The sequence below is a fragment of the Mustelus asterias genome, unplaced genomic scaffold (genome assembly GCF_964213995.1).
Source record: "Mustelus asterias unplaced genomic scaffold, sMusAst1.hap1.1 HAP1_SCAFFOLD_36, whole genome shotgun sequence".
Taxonomy (NCBI): domain Eukaryota; kingdom Metazoa; phylum Chordata; class Chondrichthyes; order Carcharhiniformes; family Triakidae; genus Mustelus; species Mustelus asterias.
In genome coordinates, this window is record NW_027590118.1 from 2,638,661 (window position 1) to 2,663,798 (window position 25,138).

Here is a 25,138-nt window from a genome sequence, read left to right on the forward strand (position 1 = left end):
AACTCGCCTACACTCACACACGCACCCTCACAAACTTGCATACATTCAGACACACACCCGCACAACTCGTGTACACTCAGACACATACCCTCACCAAATCACGTACACTCACGCATAAACCCTTAGCAACTAGCGTACTCTCTCACACACATCCTCAGCAACTCGCATACTCACACACACAAACTCATCAACCCGCGTATACTCACACACACACCATCACCAACTCGCGTACACTCACACAGACACTCACCAATTCATGTACACTCAAACACACACCGTCACCAAATCACAGAAACTCACTCGCACACCCTCACCAACTCACGTACACTCACACACAACCTCACCAACTCACGTACACTCACACACAACCTCACCAACTCACGAACACTCACACACACCCTCACTAACTCACGTACACTCACACACACCCTCACCAACTTGCGTACACTTACACACACGCCCTCACAAGCTTACGTACACTGGCATACACGCTCACCAACTCACGTACACTCTGACACACACCCTCACCAACTCGCGTACACTCACACACACCCTCACCAACTCACATACACTCACACACACACCCTCACCAACTCACGTACACTCACACACACCCTCACCAACTCATGTACACCAACACACACACTCAACAACTCACGTACACTCACACACACCCTCGCCAACTCGCGTACAATTACGCACACACACTCACCAGCTTACGTACACTCACACACACGCTCACCAACTCGTGTACACTCACACATACACCCTCAGCGTATCACGTACACTCACACACACACCCTCAGCTTATCGCGTACACTCACACACACCCTCAGAATCTCACGTCCACACAGGCACGCTCCCCCACAAACGCGGGTACATGCACACACCCTCAACAACTCGCGTAAACTCGCACACACACCCTCACCAAATCGCGTACACTCACACACACACACACAGTCCCCAATTCACGTAAGCTAACACAAAGATCCACACCAACTCGCATACACTTGCAAACACACACTCACCAACTCACGTACACTCACACACACACCCTCAACAACTCGCATACATTTAGACACACACTGACCAATTCACGTAAACTCACACCCACACACCTTCACCAACTCGCATCCATTTAGACACACACTCACCAATTCACGTAAACTCACACGCACACACCTTCACCAACTCGCATACGATTACAAAAACACCCTCACCAATTCACATTAACACACACAAGCACACCCTCACCAACTTGGAAACACACACCAACACACCCTCACCTAATCACGTACATGAACACACACCCTCACCACCTTGCATACATTCAGACACACACCCTCACCAACTCGTGTACACTCACACACACACGCTCACCACCTCGCGTACACTCACACACACCCTCACCAACTCGGTTACACTCACAGACACACCTTCACCAATTCACGTGAACTCACACACACAGCCTCACCAACTCACGTACACTCACACACACACACACACCCTCACCAACTCGGGTAAACTTACAAACACACAGTCACCAACTCATGTACACTCACACATACACCCTAACCAACTCGTGAACACTCACACACACATCCTCAGCAACTCGCATACTCACACACACAAACTCAACAACTTGCTTACAATCAGACACACACCCTCACCAACTCACGTACGCTCAAACACGCCCTAACCATCTCATGTGGACACAAACACACCCTCACCAACTCGCGTACACTCACACAAACAATCAACAACTCGCGTACACTCACACACACAACCTCACCAACTCACGTCCACTCACACACACGCTCTCACAACCTCCCGTACACGCACACACACACCCTCACTAAGACACGTACCCTCACACATACCCTCGCCAACTCACGTACACACAGACGCACACCATCACATATTCACATACACTCACACACAAACCCTGACCAACTCGCTTACACGCACACACACACCTTCACCAACACACGAACCCTCACACACACACCGCCGCCAAATCACGTGCACTCACACACATCCTCACCAACTCATGTACACACACACACATACCCTCACCAACTCGCGTACACTCACACACACACCCTCAACAATTTACGTAAACTCACACACACACCCTCACCAACTCACATGCACTCACACACACCTTCACCAACTCGATTACACTCACAGACACACCCTCACCAATTCACGTAAACTCACACACACACCCTCACCAACTCACGTCCACTCACACACACACCCTCACCAACTCACATACACTCACACACACACCCTCACCAACTCACATACACTCACACCCACACGCTCACCAACTCGCGTACACTCACACACGCCCTCAGCAACTCGGTTACACTCACAGACACACCCTCACCAATTTACGTAAACTCACACACACACCCTCACCAACTCACGTCCACTCACACACACCCCTCACCAACTCGGGTACACTTACAAAAAACACTCACCAACTCATGTACACTGACACATACACCCTCACCAACTCATGTGGACATAAACACACCCTCAGGAACTCGCGTACACTCACACAAACAATCAACAACTCGCGTACACTCACACACACAAACTCACCAACTCACGTCCACTCACACACACACTCTTACAAACTTCCGTACACGCACACACACACCCTCACCAAGACACGTACCCTCACACGTACCCTCGCCAACACACACACCCTCACATATTCACATACACTCACACACACACCCTCACCAACTCGCGTACACGCACACACACACCTTCACCACCACGGGAACCCTCACACACACACCCCCGCCAACTCAGGTACACTCACACACATCCTCACCAACTCACGTACACTCACAGACACAACCTCACCAACTCGCGTACACTCACACACACACTCACCAATTCACATAAACTCAAACACACACCTTCACCAACTCACATACACTCACACACACACCCTCACCAACTCACATACACTCACACACTCTCTCAGCAAATCGCGTACACTCACAGACATACCCTCACCAAATCACGTACACTCACACATAAACCCTCAACAATAGCGTACTCTCTCACACACATTCTCAGCAACTCGCTTACTCACACACACAAACTCAACAACTTGCGTACATGCACTCACACACCCTCACCAACTCACGTACGCTCAAACACACCCTAACCAACTCATGTGGACACAAACACACCCTCACCAACTCGCGTACACTTACACAAACAATCAACAACTCGCGTACACTCACACACACAACCTCAACAACTCACGTCTACTCACACTCATCAACTCGCGTACACTTACACACACACCCTCACCAGTACACGTACCCTCACACATACCCTCGCCAACTCACGTACACACACACACCCTCACGTATTCACATTCACTCACACATACACCCTCACCAACACGCGTACAGGCACACACACACCGTTGCAAACACGGGAACCCTCACACACACACCCCCGCCAACTCACCTACACTCACACACATCCTCACCAACTCGGGTACACTTACAAAAAACACTCACCAACTCATGTACACTGACACATACACCCTCACCAACTCATGTGGACATAAACACACCCTCAGGAACTCGCGTACACTCACACAAACAATCAACAACTCGCGTACACTCACACACACAAACTCACCAACTCACGTCCACTCACACACACACTCTTACAAACTTCCGTACACGCACACACACACCCTCACCAAGACACGTACCCTCACACGTACCCTCGCCAACACACACACCCTCACATATTCACATACACTCACACACACACCCTCACCAACTCGCGTACACGCACACACACACCTTCACCACCACGGGAACCCTCACACACACACCCCCGCCAACTCAGGTACACTCACACACATCCTCACCAACTCACGTACACTCACAGACACAACCTCACCAACTCGCGTACACTCACACACACACTCACCAATTCACATAAACGCAAACACACACCTTCACCAACTCACATACACTCACACACACACCCTCACCAACTCACATACACTCACACACTCTCTCAGCAAATCGCGTACACTCACAGACATACCCTCACCAAATCACGTACACTCACACATAAACCCTCAACAATAGCGTACTCTCTCACACACATTCTCAGCAACTCGCTTACTCACACACACAAACTCAACAACTTGCGTACATGCACTCACACACCCTCACCAACTCACGTACGCTCAAACACACCCTAACCAACTCATGTGGACACAAACACACCCTCACCAACTCGCGTACACTTACACAAACAATCAACAACTCGCGTACACTCACACACACAACCTCAACAACTCACGTCTACTCACACTCATCAACTCGCGTACACTTACACACACACCCTCACCAGTACACGTACCCTCACACATACCCTCGCCAACTCACGTACACACACACACCCTCACGTATTCACATTCACTCACACATACACCCTCACCAACACGCGTACAGGCACACACACACCGTTGCAAACACGGGAACCCTCACACACACACCCCCGCCAACTCACCTACACTCACACACATCCTCACCAACGCACGTACACTCACACACACACACACACTCACCAATTCACGTAAACTCAAACACACATCCTCACCAACTCACGTACACTCACACATACCCTCACCAATTCACGTAAACTCACACACACACCCTCATCAACTCGGGTGCACTCCCAATCACAGCCTCACCAACTCGCGTACACTCACGGACACACACTCATTAACTTGCAAACACTTACAAACACATCCTCCTCAACTCATGCATACTCTCACAGACATCCGCACTAACTCACATACACTCACACACACACCATCACCAACTCGCGTACACTCACACACACACTCACCAATTCATGTAAACTCAAACACATACCCTCAACAACTCTCATAAACTCACTCGCACTCCCTCACCAACTCGCGTACCTTCACAGACACACCCTCACCAAAACGCGTACAAACACACACACACCCTCAACAACTCGGCTGCACTCACACACACACTCACCAATTCACGTAAACTCACACGCACTCCATCACTAACTCACATGCACTGACACACATCTCCTCACCAACTCACGTGCACTCACAGACGCACCCTCACCAACTCATGTACACTCACACACACACTCACCAATTCATGTGAACTCACACACACACCCTCAACAGCTCGCGTACACTCACGCACACACCCTCTCCAACTCACATACACTCTCACACACACGCTCACCAACTCGCCTACACTCACAAACACACACATTCACCAACTCACGTACCTTCAAACAGACATCCTCAACCACTCACGTAAACTCTCTCACACACACCCTGTTCAACTCACGTACACTTACAAACACACCCTCACCAATTAGCGTACTCACTCACACACACACCCTCACCAACCCGCGTACACTCACACACACACTCTCACCAACTCACGTACTCTCACACATACACCCTCACCAATTAGCGTACTCACTCACACACACACCCTCACCAACCCGCGGACACTCTCACACACACCTTAACCAACTGATGGAGACACACACAAACCCTCAGCAACTCACGGACAAACACGCAAACACTCACCAACTCACGTACACTCAACCACACCCTCACACTATCGTGTACACTCACACACAACCTCGCCAACTCACGTACACTCACACACACATCCTCACCAACAAGCGGAACGCACACACACCCACACCAACACACGTACCCTCACACACACACCTCCGCCAACTCACGTACACTCACACACACGCCCTCACCAGCTCACGTCCACTCACACGCACCCTCACGATAACGTGTACACTCACACACATACCCTCACCAAGACACACACCCTCACGCGCACCCTCGCCAATTCACGTATTCTCACACACACACCCTCACATATTCATATACGCTCACACACACACCCTAACCAACTAACGTACATGCACACACACACCTCCGCCAACTCACGTACACTCACACACACACCCTCACCAACTCGCGTACACTCACACACACACCCTCACCAACTCATGTACACTCACACACACACCCTCACAAATGCGCGCACACATACATACACACCCTTAACAACTCACGAACACTCACACACAAACCCTCACCAATTCGTGTACACTGACGCACATACCCTCACCAACTCTTGTACCCTCAGACACACCCTCACCTACCCGCGTACACTCACATACACGCCCTCACCAACTCGCATACTCACACACACCCTCAAGAACCTGTGGACATTCACACACACACACCCTAGCCACCTCACGTACACTCACACACACACCCTCACCAACTTGCGTATACTAACACACACACCCTTACCAGCTTACGTACACTCACACACACTCACCAACTCGCGTACACTCACACGCACACCCTCAGCATATCGCGTACACTCACACACACCCTCAGAATCTCACGTGCACACAGACACGCACCCCGACAAACTCGGGTCCACGCACACACCCTCAAGAACTCGCGTCAACTCACACAGACGCCCTCACCAACTCACGCAAACTCAGACACACACCCTCACCAACTCACGTACGCTTACAAAAACACCCTCACCAACTCACCTATACACACAAGCACACCCTCACCAACTCGCATACACACACCCACACACCCTCACCAACTCACGTACATGAACACACACACCCTCACCAAATTGCATATATTCAGGCACACACCCTCACCAATTCGCTTGCACTCACACACACACGCTCACCAACTCGTGTACACTCACACACACACAGTCCCCAATTCACGTACACGAACACAAATACCCTCATCAACTCGCATACACTTGCAAACACACCCTCACCAACTCACGTACACTCACACACACTCACCATCAACAACTCGCATACACACACCCCACATACCCTCACCAACACACGTACATGAACACACACAACCTCACCAACTTGCATACATTCAGACACACACCCTCACCGACTCGAATACACTCACACACACACGCTCACCAACTCGCGAGCACTCACACAGACCCTCACCAACTCGGTTACACTCACAGACTCACACTCACCAATTCACGTAAACTCACACACAACCTGACCAACACACGTACACTCACACAAACACCCTCACCAACTCACGTACACTCACAGACACACCCTCACCAATTCACGTAAACTCACACACCCACCCTCACCAACTCACGTACACTCACACACACACCCTCACCAACTCGCGTGCACTCACAGACAGACCCTCACCAAATCATGTACACTCACACACGCACCCTCACCAACTCACGTACACTCTCTCACACACACACCCTCACCAACTCGGCTACACTTACAAACACACACTCACCAACTCACGTCCACTCACACATACACCCTCACCACCTCACGTACGCTCAAACACACCCTAACCAACTCATGTGGACACAAACACACCCTCACCTACTCGCGCACACACACACAAACCCTCACCAACTGACGTACACTCACACACACCCTCACGATATTCTGTACAATCACACAAACTCTCAACAACTCGCGGACACTCACACGCACAACCTCACCAACTCACGTCCACTCACACACACACACTCACCAACTCGCGTACACTCACACACACACCCTCACCAAGACACGTACCCTCACACATACCCTCGCCAACTCACCGTACAAACACACGCACACCCTCACGTATTCACACACACTCACACACACATCCTCACCAACTCACGTACACTCACACACACATCCTCGCCAATTCAAGTAAAGTCAAAGACACACCCTCACCAACTCACGTACACTCACACACACCCTCAGCAAATCGCGTACACTCATACACACACTCACAAATTCACGTAAACCCACACACACACCCTCACCAACTCGCGTGCACACCCAATGACACCCTCACTAACTCGTGTACACTTACACACACACCCTCACCAACTTGCACACACTTACAAACACATCCTCCCCAACTCATGTACACTCACACGCACACCCACACAAACTCACGTACAATCAAACAAACACCCTCCCCAAAACGCGTGCACTCACAGACACACACTCACCAACTGGCGTACAATCAGTCACACACACAGAAAATTCACGTACACTCACACACACACCCTCACTAACTTACGTAACCTCACACACTCACGCTCACCAACTCGCATACACTCACACACACACACTCACTTATTCATGTAAACTCACAGACACACCTTCACCAACTCGGGTACACTCACACTCACACCCTCACCAACTCGCATACTCTCATGCACACCCTCAACAGCTTGCGTACATTCACACACACACCTTCACCAACGCACGTACGCTTAAACACACCCTAACCGACTCATGTACACACACCCTCACCAACTCGCGGAAACACATACAAACCGTCACCAACTCACGTACACTCACACACACAGACTCGCCAACTCACGTACACTCACACACACAACTTCACATGTTCACATGCACTCACACACACACCCTCACCAACTCGCGTACAGGCACACACACACCCTCACCAATACATGTACCCTCACACATACACCCTTACGAACACACGTACCCTCACACACACACCTTCTCCAACTCACGCACCTTCAGACACACATCCTCATCAACTCACGTGAACTCACGCACACACCCTCACCAACTCACGTACACTCACACACCCTCACCAACTCACGTATACTCACACACACACACCCTCACCAACTCGTGTACACTCACACACACACCCTCACCAACTCTCGTACCTTCACACACACATGCTCATCAACTCATGGAAACGCACACACACGCACACCCTCACCAACTCGGGAACACTCACACACATATCGTCAATATCTCTTGGACACTCACACATACACCCTCACCAACTCGCATACTCACACACGCCCTTAACAACTTGCGCACATTCACACACTCACCCTCACCAAATCACGTACGCTCACACACACACTAACCCACACATGTGCACACACACACACCCTCACCAACTTGCGTCCACACACAAACAGTCACCAACTCACGTTCGCTCACACATACCCTCATCATATCGTGTACACTCACACATACCCTCAACAACTCGCGTACACTCACACACACACGCTCACCAACTCACGTACACTCGCACACACAACCTCATCAACGCGCATACATGAACACACACACCCGCACCAAGACACGTACCGTCACACATGCCCTCGCCACCTCACGTCCATACACCCACACACCATCAGCATATCGCGTAAACTCATGCAGACCCTCAGAATCTCACGTACACTCACATACACACCCTCACCAACTCATGTACACACAGACACGCACCCTCACAAACCCGCGTACATTCACACCCCCTCACCAACTCACCTAAACTCACACACACAACCTCAGCAACTCGCGTACACTCACACACACACACCCTAACCAACTCACGCGCACTCACACGCACACACACCAACCAACTCGCGTACCCTCACACACATACCCGCACTAATTTGCGTACCCTCACACACGCACCCTCGCCAACTCAGGTGCACTCACACACACACCCTCACATATTCACATACACTCACACACATACCCTCCCCAACCCGCGTACACTGGCACACACACCCTCACCAGCTTACGTACACACACACACACGCTCACCAACTCACGTACACTCACACACCCCCTCAACATATCGCGTACACTGACGCACACCCTCAGAAACTCATGTACACTCACACACACACCCTCACCAGCTCATGTACACACAGACACGCACCCTCACCAACTCGGGCACTATCAAAAAGTTACCCTCACCCACTCGCGTGCACTCACACACACGCAGTCACAAATACACGTATACTCACACACACCCTCACCAAATCGCGGACCCTCACACACACACACACCCTCATCAACTTACTTACCTTCACACACCCTCACGAACTCATGTACATTCACACACACACACCCTCACCAACTTGCCTAAACTCATAAACACAGCATCACCAACTCACATACACTCTCACACACACCCTCACCAACTCGCGTACACTCACACACACCCTAACCAAATCGCGTACACTCACACACACCCTCACCAACTCACGTGCTCTCAAACACACCTTCAGAAACTTGGGTACACTCACACATCCTCACCAACTCACGTACACTCACACAAGCACCAAAGCCAACTCGTGTACACTCACAGACACTCACCAACACGTGTACACACACAGACACACCCTCACCAACTTGCGGACACTCACACGCACACCTTCACAAACTCACATCCACTCACACACACGCACACACACTCAGCAACTCACGTACACACACACAAACCAACTCACGTCACCTCACACACACGCCCTCATCAACTCACGTGCCATCACACACCCTCACCAACTCGCGTACTGTCTCACACACACCCTCAGCAGATCACGTACACTCACACACACACCCTCACCAACTCATGTGCACTCACAGGCACCCTCAGCAACTCGCGTACCCTCACACACACACCCTCATCAACTCACGTACCTTCACACATCCTGAGCAACTCGCATACACGCACAATTACACCCTCTCAAACTCACGTACACTCACACACACGCTCACCAACTCACGTACACTCACATACACCCTCAACAACTCATGTACACTTACAAACACCCTCACCATATTGTGTACACGCACAGACACAACCTCATTAACTCACGTATCCTCAGACACACACACACACCCTGGCCAGCCCATGTACACTCACACACACGCTCATCATTTTGTGTACACTCACACACACCTTCACCAACTCACGTACACTTACACACCCTCACCAACTCACGTACACTCACACACCTACAAGAGCCAACTCGTGGACACTCACATACCCTCACCACCCCGTATGCACTCACAGACACACCATCACCAACTCATGGACACACAAACAGAACTTCACAAACTCACGTCCACTCACACACAGAGACTCACCAACTCACGTACGCTCACACACACCCTCACCAACTCGCGTATACTCACGCACACCCTCACCAACTCGCATACCCTCACACAGCCACCCTCATCAACTCACGTACCTTCACACACCCTCAGGAACTCATGTACACTCACACACAAACCCTCACCAACTCACGTATACTCACACGAACACTCACCAACTCGCCAACACTCACACAGACCCTCAACAACTCACGAATACAAACAGACATGCTCACCAACTCGCGTACGCACACACACACCCTCATCAAATCATGTACCTTCACACACCCTCACGAACACATGTACAGTCACGCACACACCCTCACACACTTGCGTAAGCTCACAAACACACCATCAACAACTCGCGTACACTCACACACACCCTCACCAACTCGTGTACACTCACACACATCCTCACCAACCCGCGTAGACTCACACACACACACCCTCACCAACTCGCGTACACTCACACACATCCTCACCAACTCGCGTACACTCACACACACACCCTCACCCGCTCACGTACTCACAAACACGCACCCTCACCAACCCACGTACACTGACAAACCCACCCTCATAAACGTGTGTAAACTCACAAACAGACCATCACCAACGCACATATACTCACACACACAAACCCACCACCTCGCGTGCACTCACACACACACAGTCACAAATTCACGTTTACTCACACACACCCTCACCAAATTGCGGACCCTCACACACACACACACACTCTCATCAACTTACTTACCTTCACACACCCTCACGAACTCATGTACATTCACACACACACACCCTCATCAACTCGCGTGCACTTACACACATCCTCACCAACTCGCATCCACACACACACACACCCTCACCAACTTGCGTAAACTCACAAACACACCATCACCAACACACGTACACTCTCACACACACCCTCACCAACTCGCGTACACTCACACACACCCTAACCAACTCGCGTACACTCACACACACCCTCACCAACTCACGTGCTCTCAAACACACCTTCACCATCTTGGGAACACTCACACATCCTCACCAACTCACGTACACTCACACAAGCACCAAAGCCAACTCGTGTACACTCACAGACACTCACCAACACGTGTACACACACAGACACACCCTCACCAACTTGCGGACACTCACACACACTCAACTTCACAAACTCACATCCACTCACACACACGCACACACACTCACCAACTCACGTACACACACACACACACACAAACCAACTCACATAACCTCACACACACGCCCTCATCAACTCACGTGCCATCACACACCTTCACCAACTCGCGTAGTCTCTCACACACACCCTCAGCAAATCACGTACACTCACACACCCACCCTCACCAACTCAAGTGCACTCACAGGCACCCTCAGCAACTCGCGTACCCTCACACACACACCCTCATCAATTCACGTACCCTCACACATCCTCAGCAGCTCGCATACACGCACAATTACACCCTCTCAAACTCACGTACACTCACACACACGCTCCCCAACTCACGTACACTCACATACACCCTCAACAACTCATGTACACTTACAAACACCCTCACCATATTGTGTACACGCACAGACACACCCTCATCAATTCACGTATCCTCAGACACACACACACACCCTCACCAGCTCACGTACACTCACACACACGCTCACCATTTCGTGTACACTCACACACACCTTCACCAACTCACGTACACTTACACACCCTCACCAACTCACGTACACTCACACACCTACAAGAGCCAACTCGTGTACACTCACATACCCTCACCACCCCGTATGCCCTCACAGACACACCCTCACCAACTCATGGACACACACACAGAACTTCACAAACTCACGTCCACTCACACACAGAGACTCACCAACTCACGTACGCTCACACACACCCTCACCAACTCGCGTATACTCACGCACACCCTCACCAACTCGCATACCCTCACACACACACCCTCATCAATTCACGTACCTTCACACACCCTCAGGAACTCATGTACACTCACACACAAACACTCACCAACTCACGTATACTCACACTAACACTCACCAACTCGCCAACACTCACACAGACCCTCAACAACTCACGAATACAAACAGACATGCTCACCAACTCGCGTACGCACACACACACCCTCATCAAATCATGTACCTTCCCACACCCTCACGAACACATGTAGTGTCACGCACACACCCTCACACACTTGCGTAAGCTCACAAACACACCATCACCAACTCGCGTACACTCACACACAACCTCAGCAACTCACGTACACTCACACACATCCTCACCAACTCGCGTACACTCACACACACACCCTCACCAGCTCACGTACTCACAAACACGCACCCTCACCAACCCACGTACACTGACAAACCCACCCTCACCAACGTGTGTAAACTCACAAACAGACCATCACCAACGCACATATACTCACACACACAAACCCACCAACTCGCGTACACTCACACACACCCTCACCAACTCGCGAACACTCACAAACACCCTCAGCTACTCGCGTACACTCACACACACCCCCTCACCAACGCACGTACACTCACACACACAACCTCCCCAACTCGTGTGCACTCATACACACACCCCCACCAACTCACATACACTCACACACACACACCATCACCAACTCGCGTACACTCACACACACACCATCACCAACTCGTGTACACGCACACACACCCTCACCAATACACGTACACTCACAAACACCCTCACCAACTCGCGTACACTCACACACACGCCCTCACCCACTCACGTACACACACTCTCTCACAAACTCACGTACACTCACACACACCATCACCAACTCGTGTACACTCCCACACTCACTCTCACCAACTCACGTACACAGACACATTCACCAACTCACGTACACACTCACACTCCCTCACCAATTCGCTTACACTCACACACACACCCTCACCAACACGCGTGGACACACACGCAAGCCCACACCATCACATGTACCCTCACACACACTCACCAACTCGCGAACACTCACACACCCTCACCAACTCATGTACATTCACACACACACCCTCACCAACCCTCGTACACTCAAACCCTCACCAACTCGCGTACACTCACACACACCGTCACCAACAGGCGTACACTCACTCACACCCTCAAAATCTCATGTACAAACACACATCCTCACCAACTCTTGTACACTCACACACCCTCACCAACTCTTGTACACTCCCACACACACACTCTCCAACTCATGTACACACACCCTCACCAACGCGCGTACACTCACACAAAAACACGCCAACTCACGTACACTCACACGCACACCCTCACCAACTCACGTACACACTAACATACCCTCACCAACTCGCGTAAACTCACACACACACACACCCTCACCAACACGCGTACACACACACACACACCCGCACCACCTCATGTACACTCACACCCTCACCAACTCGTACGCACACACACAATCACCAAACCGGGTAAACTCACACACACCCTCAACAACTCGTCTGCGCTCACACACACACCCTCACGTGCACTCACGCACACACCCTCACCAACGCACGTGACCTCTCGCGCACAACCTCACCAACGCGCATATGCTCACACACACCCTCACCAACTCGCGTACACTCACACATACCCTCAACAACTTGCACACACTGACACACAAACCCTCACCAATGCACGTGCCGTCACACACACACTCCCACCAACTCGCGTACAATCAGACACACGCTCACCAACTCACGTACACTCTCACACACACCCTCAGCAATTCACGTGCACTCACGCCCACACCCTCACCACCTCACGTACACTCACACACTCTCACCAACTCATGTACACTCATAAAACACCCTCACCAACTCACGTACACTCACACACACTCCCTCACCAACTCACATACACTCACACCCACAACCTCACCAACTCACGTACACTCACATACACACTCTCACCAACCCGCGTACACTCACTCGCACGCTCACCAACTTGCATACACTCACACACACCCTCACCAACCCACAGACACACACACACATCCTCACCAACTCTCGTACCCTCACACAAACACTCATCAACTCACGTACCCTCACACACCCTCACCAACTCACGTACACTCATTCACACCCTCACCAACTCATGTACACCCTCACACACTCTCACCAACTCTGGTACACTTACACAGACACCCTCACCAACTCACGCACAGTCACACAGACCCTCACCAACTCACGTAAACTCACACACACTCTCACCAACTCACGTACCCACACACACACACACACCAAGTCTTGTACACTCACACACACACTCAAGAACTCGTGTACACTCACACACGTACACACACACACACACACGCACACACCAATTGCGTACACTCGCACACACCCTCACCAACTGGCGCACATTCGGACACACACCCTCACAAACTCATGGACTCTCACACACACACCCTCACCAACTCGCGTACACTCGCACACACGCCCTCACCAAGTCGCGTACACTCACACACACACACCTTCGCCAACTCGCGTACACCCTCACATACCCTCACTAATTTGCATACACTAATAAACAGACTCTCACCAACTCGAGTACACTCATATACACACTCACCATCTCACGTACACTCACACACACCCTCTCCAAATTACGTACACTCACACACACACCCTGACCATCTCATGTAAACGCACACACATCCTCAATTAATCACGTACACTCACACACACACACACACACACACACACTCACCAACTCACGCACACACACACCCTCACCAACTCACGTACACTCACACACACACACACTCACCAACTCACGGCCACACACACCCTCACAAACTCACGTACACTCACACACGCCCACACCAACTCGTGTACACTCCCACACTCACTCTGACCAACTCATGTACACTCACACACACAACCTGACCAACTCACGTACACACTCGCACATCCTCACAAATTCGCTTACACTCTCACACACACACACACCCTCACCAACACACGTGGACACCCCCTCACTCCCACACCATGTCATGTACCCTCACACACAACCTCACCAACCTGCGAACACTCACACACCCTCACCAACTCATGTACACTCACACAGACACCCTGACCAACTCACGTGCACTCACACACCCTGACCAACTCACGTACACTCACACACACACCCTCACTAACCCGCGTACACTCACACCCTCATCAACTCAGGTACACTCACACCCACAACCTCACCAACTCACGTACACTGACACACACAAACTCACCAACTCGTGTACACTCACACGCACGCTCACCAACTCGCGTTCAATCACGCACACACGCTCACCAACTTGCGTACACTCACACACACCCTCACCAACCCACGGACACTCACACACATCCTGACCAACTCACGTACCCTCACACAAACACTCATCAAATCACGTACCCTCGCACACACGCCCTCACCACGTTGCGTACACTCACACACACACCCTCACCAACTCGCTTACACGCTCACATACCCTCACTAATTCGCGTACACTAATAAACACACCCTCACCAACTCGCGTACACTCATACACACCCTCACCATCTCGCGTACACTCAAACACACCCTCACCAATTTACGAACACTCACACAAACACCCTGACCATCTCATGTCATCTCACACACATCCTCACTTACTCACATACCCTCACACACACAGCCTCACCAACTCTCGTACACTTACACACAACCTCAACAACTCGCGTACACTCACACACACACACACCCAACAACTCACGTACACTCACAAACAGACCCTCACCAACTCACGTACACACACACACACCCTGACCATCTCATGGAAACTCACACACATCCTCACCAACTTGCGTACATTCAGACACACACCCTCAACAACCCACGTACACTCACACACACACCCTCACCAACTCACGTACACACACACACCCTGACAAACTCATGTACACTCACACATCCTCACCAATTCGCTTACATCTCACACACACAACCTCACCAATACGCGCGGACACACACCCACACCATCTCACGTACCCTCACACACACACCCTCCCCAACTCGCGAACACTCACACACCTTCACCAACTCATGTACATTCACAAACACACCCTCACCAACTCGCGTACACTCAAAACCTCCGCAACTCCGTACACTCACACACACCATCACCAACAGGCGGACACTCACAGACACCCTCACCAACTCATGTACACTCACACACCCTCACCAACTCTTAGGCACACACACATCCTCACCAACTCGCGTACACTCACCCACAAAAACACGCCAACTCACGTACACACACACACACACCCGCAACAACTCACGTCCACAATAACATACCCTCACCAACTCACGTAAACTCACACACACATCCTCACCAACACGAGTACACACACACACACCCACAGCAAGTCCCGTACACTCACACCCTCACCAACTCGTGTACACGCACACACACACTCACCAAACCGGGTACACTCACACACACACCCTCAACAATTCGTCTGCGCTCACACACACACCTTCACCAACTCACGTGCACTCACGCACACACCCTCACCAATTTGCGTACACTCACACACACACACGCTCACCAACGCACGTGACCTCACGCATACAACCTCACCAACGCGCATATGCTCACACACACACCCTCACCAATTCACGTGCACTCACACTCACACCCTTACCACGTCACATACACTCACACACCCTCATCAAATCACGTACACTCACACACCCTAACCAACTCACGTGCACTCACACACACACCCTCACTAATTGTGTACACTCAAACACACAGCCTCACCAACTCACGTACACTCACACATACACTCTCACCAACTCGCGTAAACTCAGGCGCACGCTCATCAACTCGCGTACATTCACACACACACCCTCACCACCTCGCATACACTCTCACACACACCCTCACCAACTCACGTACACTCACACACACCCTCAACAACTTGCATACACTCACACACAAAGCCTCACAAATGCACGTGCCGTCACAGACACACTCTCGCCAAGTCACGTACAATCAGACACACCCTCACCAACTCTCGTACACTCACACACACACCCTCACCAATTCACGTGCACTCACACCCACACCCTCACCACGTCACGTACACTCACACACACACTCTCACCAACTCGCGTACACACAGACGCACGCCCTCCAACTCACGTACACTCAGACACACAGCCTCACCAACTCGCGTACACTCAGACGCACGCTCTCCAACTCACGTACACTCACACACACACGCTCACCAACTCGCGTGCACTCACAAACAAACGCTCTTCAACTCACGTACACTCAAACACACTCTCCAACTCATGTACACTCACACACACACTCTCATCAACTCACGTACACTCACACACCCTGGCCAACTCACGTACACTCACACACTCACCCTCACCAACTCACGTGCACTCACACACACACTCTCACCAACTCGCGTACACACAGACGCACGCCCTCCAACTCACGTACACTCAGACACACAGCCTCACTAACTCGCGTACACTCAGACGCACGCTCTCCAACTCACGTACACTCACACACACACGCTTACCAACTCGCGTGCACTCACAAACAAACGCTCTTCAACTCATGTACACTCAAACACACTCTCCAACTCATGTACACTCACACACACACTCTCACCAACTCACGTACACTCACACACACCCTCATGAACACACGTGCCCTCACACACAAACGCTCATCAACTCATGTACAATCACACACCATCACCAACTCATAAAAATTCTCACACACACACACCCTCATCATCTCACGTACACTCACACACACACACCCTCACCAACTCGGGAGCACTCACACACACACCCTCACCAACTCACGTACACACACACACACACCGTCACCAACCCACGTACCCTCACACACACACCCTCATCAACTCACGTACACTCACACACACACCCTCACCAACTCGCGTGCACTCACATACACACGCTCACCAACTCGCGTACACTCAAAGGCACACCCTCACCCATTCACATACAATCACACACGCCCTCACCAAATCTCGTACACTCATGCACACACCCTCACCAACTTGTTTACACACACACTCATACCCTCACCAACTCGCATACCCTCACACACACACAACCTCATCAACTGACGTACAATCACACACACCCTCACCAACTCATGTACACTCACACACATCCTCACGAACACGTGTACACTCACACACACACCCTCACCAACTCACACACAGTCACTCCCACACCCTCAGCAACTTGCGTACACCCACACACACACCTCCACCAACACGCGTACACGCACACACATACCCTCCCCAACTCACGTACACTCACAGTCACCCGCACCAACTCACTTACACTCACACACGCCCTCACCAACTCGCGTACACTTACACACACACCCTCACCAACTCACGCACTGTCACTCCCACACCCTAAGCAACTTGCGAACACGCACACACACTCCTTCACCAACTTGTGTACACGCACAAACACACCCTCATCAATTCACTTAAACTCACACACACACCCTCGCCAACTCACATACACTCACGCACACACCCTCACCAACTCACGCACACACACACACAGCCTCACCAACTCACGTACACAAAGTCACACACCCTCACCAACTTACATACACTCACACATGTACAGTCTCCCACACACACAATATTACACACTCACACACTCGCTCACACAAACTTACACAAACTCACACTCTCACATCACTCGCACACCCTCTCAAATGCACATTCAGGAATTTGTATATACTCACTGTCCCAAACACTCACTCTCTCACACACTCTCACACAAACACACACTCACATTCACTGGTACACACACTAACATACATGCGCACAATCACAAGCTGTCTCTCGTGCACACGCTCACAGACAGGCACACTCTAATCTTCAAACTTTCATGACAAAAACACCCACAATCACAGACACTATCAAGCACTATCAGACCTGACACAATCCTCACGCCCTCTGCCTCCCTGTGTCACCCTCACACACTCCCACACTCTCGCTCCATCTGTCACACTCCCTCCCTTTACATAATGCATGCACTGACACACACAAAAACACACATGCAAACTCACACACTTGCTCGCTCACACGCTTGCACACTCACATTTCTCACGCACTCTTTCACACAATCCCTCTGTAACATTCACTCCCTCACTCACACTTTCCTCTCACAAACTCACACTTCCACTCACTCCCTCCCTCTGCCCCACAACACACCTTCTCTCAGGCTATTTCATATCACTGATCCTTCTCTCCCCACGTCTCAGCCCTCCTCTTTATCTGACCCCACTTCTGTCTCTCTCCCCCCACCCAATTCTCCCCCTCTGCCCATCTCTATTCTGTGTCTCTCACTCTCTCAGTCCACACGTGCACCTCTCTCTCTTATTCGCATTGCATCTCCCACTCACCTCATTTGTCCTCCTCGACCTCTTACCCACTCTGTATCCATCACTCTCTCTGCCCATTTATCTCCCTCTCTCTCACCACAGTTCCCTCTTTCCTGTTGGACATTATCCTCCATTTCTCTTGCCAATGTCATCAAATCTTGTCTGAAGTGTGTGACCCAGAACAGGGCACAATACTCCAGCTGATCTCTTTAATGTGAACACAGCACCAGGTCATTTATGATGGAGCTGTCTTCCTCTAAGTTTAAGTTACTATTATGAACACCATTCCTCTCCCAATATCTGCTTCCCCATAATCCTTTCCACATTCGCAAGTCCTCTCTCTCTCCCTCTTTCTCTCTCCACATCTGGACCCATTTCTCTGCCCCCATAAGGTTGTGTATCAGATATGGGTCCTGTATCAGTTGGTGTCTGTGCATTACTTGTCACAGTTAAATCTGCATATTTCCTGCTCTAAGAGATGGTGTGTTTGGATCTGCATCAGGCTCTGAATTTTCTGAGACTTCCCATTGTTTCCAAATGTTTTCTCAGTTTCTCAGTTTGAGGAGCTGCATTAGATTAAGAGGTAAAATAATTTTATGTGCAGGTTAAATAGTTCCAGATTAACATAATTTTGCAATCTATGTTCACACAGAACACACTTAATTCACATCACTAAATGTCCACAGTTAAATACCAGACAGAGACAGACACGGTGACATTTGAAACGTAATTACTGAAATGTGACAGTCCAGTGACAGATATCACTGAAACAATGTGAGATCTCGAGGTGGGTCTGATAATGTTTGAGTGGACAGCATCTTTCCAATTGTTATTAGATGATAAATGTGATCAACAGATTCCAGTGTTTGGAAAGATTTAATTTTATCTAAAGATAATTATCCATCACTGAACTCAATGTCGTAATCTGTTTGTTCAAATATTTGTTAAAAATCTTGTTGCTACCTCAATGTCCCTGAGGTGATTCTGCAGTGTATATATTTAAGGCTTTGGGAATAGGTAACCTCAGAGTTTAAAACAGAGAGACTGCCAGCAGCTCGAAGGGACACATCACTTCACACTGAAGATGAATGATCCAATCAACATGGTTCAGAAAATATTCTACCCAATCATTGCAATTATTGGCGTTCCTGGTAAGTGACTCTAACCATTGAGGTTGTGGAAATCTGTGTGTGAACTGCTCTCTGATTCTAAACTCTGACTGAAAATGCTCCATGCTGATCTCATTGTCACTGTTATACAGAGACCAGGTGAAAGATGTAATTCACTTAAATCAAATTACTTGAATTATCTCTGTGGTTTTAATCCTTTTCATCAACTGTCACAACTAACTCTGCACGTAATTCACAGGCTCAGTAATCAATGAAGTTATTGTATTTAGTGGAATATTGTGTAATGTTAGATTGGATTTCAGTTACAGCGATCAACCTGAAATAAAATTTAGTGGGAGTAAGAATAAAATTAACCTTTGATTGTGGATCAATAACCAGAGTGGAATATCTGACACAAGTGAACAAGTATTGCAGGATGTAGTTGTCAGTGTAGAATTATACTCATTGTGTCTTTTTGTTCACCAGAGCGGTAGACCTGATTTCAGCATCCACCTATTTCTGGCACTATCTATCCGAGTCGAATTGTATTGTGATTGTAAAAACGTCGCTTGGAAATAGGAAGCGATTGGTTTTGTTCTAATGATGTTTTGTTGTCAGTGTGTGATGTGAAATGCCTCGGTAACTCGGTTATGTATTGAAAAGAAACAGGTTTAAGCTAGTTCCTGATATTTAAACAACCCAATAACAGAGGGGCAATATTCTGTGATTTGTGTTTCAAAAATGTTGTGATTTTCTCGCATTTCTATTAATCTATAACTGAACTCCAGTGGTTTCTTTTCCGCATTGTTATGGTTATATCTGAACTGTGTTGCTTCTGAAAGCGATTAGTGAATCTGATCCCCTGAAGCCCTAAACTCCTCGAAAGCGTTCAGATGCTTGATTTCTATCGAGTGATTGGGAAACATATTGTTCCGATCAGAATGAAGAACCTGACACTGAGCTGTGGTGAAATTAATTTCTAATTCCAACACCCAACTTGCAAGTGTATAATTTATCATTAATGGGTTATTGTGTTGAGTTGTATTCTTCCACTCTGCTCATTCTCATTCTCAGTTTGGATTGGTTAGTAAATTTTGGAGCTATAATTTTGCTACTTGATTCCATGCTGTTGATGTAAATGGTGAAAGAAAGTGATCCCAGCGCTGATCCTTGTGGAAAACCACTTCCCACCATCCAGCATTCAGAATACATTTCTTTAACTCCCACTCCCTCTGTTGTGTATTTGTAACCAGCTTCTAGTCATTCTGCTGCTGGTCCCCTAACTCCACTTGCTCTGAGATTACTCATGTGTTTGTTCAGCCTTAACTTACTGAAGGCATCTAGAAACGCCATGTGTCGGACATCGACCATGTCATTCCTGATAATTGCTTAAATTATTCAATGAAATCTGTCAAGAATGATCTTAATTTTGGAATAGGTGCTGAATGCTCTTCATCACAGCCTCTGTTACTTGACGCATTTTTAAACTCTTTTTTGAAGTTAGTTCATTTATTTTTTTTATGTTGAGGTTGTGACTGGACAACTGCTCTTTGGATTTTTAAAAATATAATTCCTGTTTAAACTCAAGCAAAAACATAAACCTTCTATTGTTTTCCATTCCAGTGGGTAACTTCTGATGATCAGCTGATGAAGTACGCAGACATGACAATTTTTTTTATTAGCTGATGTGTAGAAGCTAGGAGCAGGGAGGTTATGACAGAGCTGCATGAAACGCTTATTTGTCTTTAGCTCGAGGACTGTGAGGAGTTCTGGTGGCTTCACTAGACGGAGGATGTGATTGCTCTGGAAGGAACGCAAAGGAGATTCACCAGGATGTTGCCTGGGTAGCAGTGTTTCTGCAGTGAAGACAGGCTGGTTATGCTGGGGTTGCTTTCCACAGAACAGTGATGGCGGAGCATGGACATCATTGAGGTGTTCAAAATTATGAGGGACAAAGATAGGATAGTTAAGAAGAAACTTCTTCCCCTGAGCAGAGGGAAGAATGTCCAAGGTGTGTAGACTAAGGTCAGCAGCAGGAGGGTTAGAGGGTTTCTGAGGAAAATAAAATGTTCCTGTTTCATTTCAGAAAGGCTGCTGGTCATCCTGCACAGCAAGATCCCACAATCACACTGCAATGTGGGTGCAGCCAGATAGAAAGCACAATTGTAGGTCTGAATTGGTGAAAAGCTAAAACACATCATCACAGATTCACCCTCAGTAACACAATGGCTGTTTACAAATCCAACGGTTTGGGAGAAGCAAGGGATTGATTAAGGAAAGAAAAATAGAGTATGGAAGTAATCTACCGTGGAACATGACAACTGACTTCAAAAAATATCTATCGGTATGTAAAGAGAAACAGATTGACAAACTAGGACCTTTGCAGTCAGAAATGGGAGATCCCATAACGGGGAACAAAGTAATAGCTGAGGAATTAAGTTGTACATTGCTTCGATCTTCAGAAAGGATGACATGAATAATATACCAAAAGTTCTGAGAGGAACGAGTTTTTGAGTGAAGGTGAAGGAAATTTGAATTTGTTGAGAAATGGTTTTGGGGAAAGTGATGGGATTTAAAGTGGAAAAATCTCCAGGTCCTGTTAACCTTCATCCCAGAGTATTTAATGAAGTCTTCCTGGGAAGAGCAGATCCAATGGTGATTATTTTCCAATTTTATTGGACTCTGGGCTGGTTCCTACAGATTGGAGGGTAGCTAATGCAAGCCCGGTATTCAGACAGGACTGGAGAGAGAAAACAGTGAACTATAGACCAGTGAGCCGAACGTCGGTGCTGGGGAAGTTGCAAGAGTCAAATTTCAAGGATTTGATAACTCGGCATTTGGAAGGCAGTGCCATAATCAGACAAAGGCAGCATGGAATTACTGAAGGGAAATCATGATTTTAATAATTTTGAATTGTTTGAGGGTGGATCGAGTAGAGTTGACCGAGGGGAACCAGTGGATGGCGTTTATTTAGTCTTCCAGAAGGTTTACGGAATGCATCATCTCCAAATTTGCAGATGGTACAAAGCTGGGTCAGAGGGTGAACTGTGAGGAGGATGCAGAGAATATTCAGTGTGATTTGGAAAGGCTGGGGGTGTGGTCATACGCATGGCAGATGCAGTTTAATGTGGATCACTGAGAGGATATCGACTCTGGTAGGAATATTAGGAAGACAAGTTAATACTTGAATGGGTGTAAATTGAGGGAGGTGGATTCTCATCAAAACATTGGTCTCCTCGTGCATCATTCACTGCAAGGAACCAAGCAGGTACAGCAGGCAGTGATGGAGCTAAATGGTCTGTAAGCTTTCATAGCGAGATGATTCCTCTTTAGCGATAGGCATGATTTGCTGCAATTTATAAAGGATTGGTGGGGCCACACCTGGAGATTATTGTACAGTTTTGGTGTCCTTATCTGAAGAAGGATATCCTTGCTATAGAGGAAGTACAG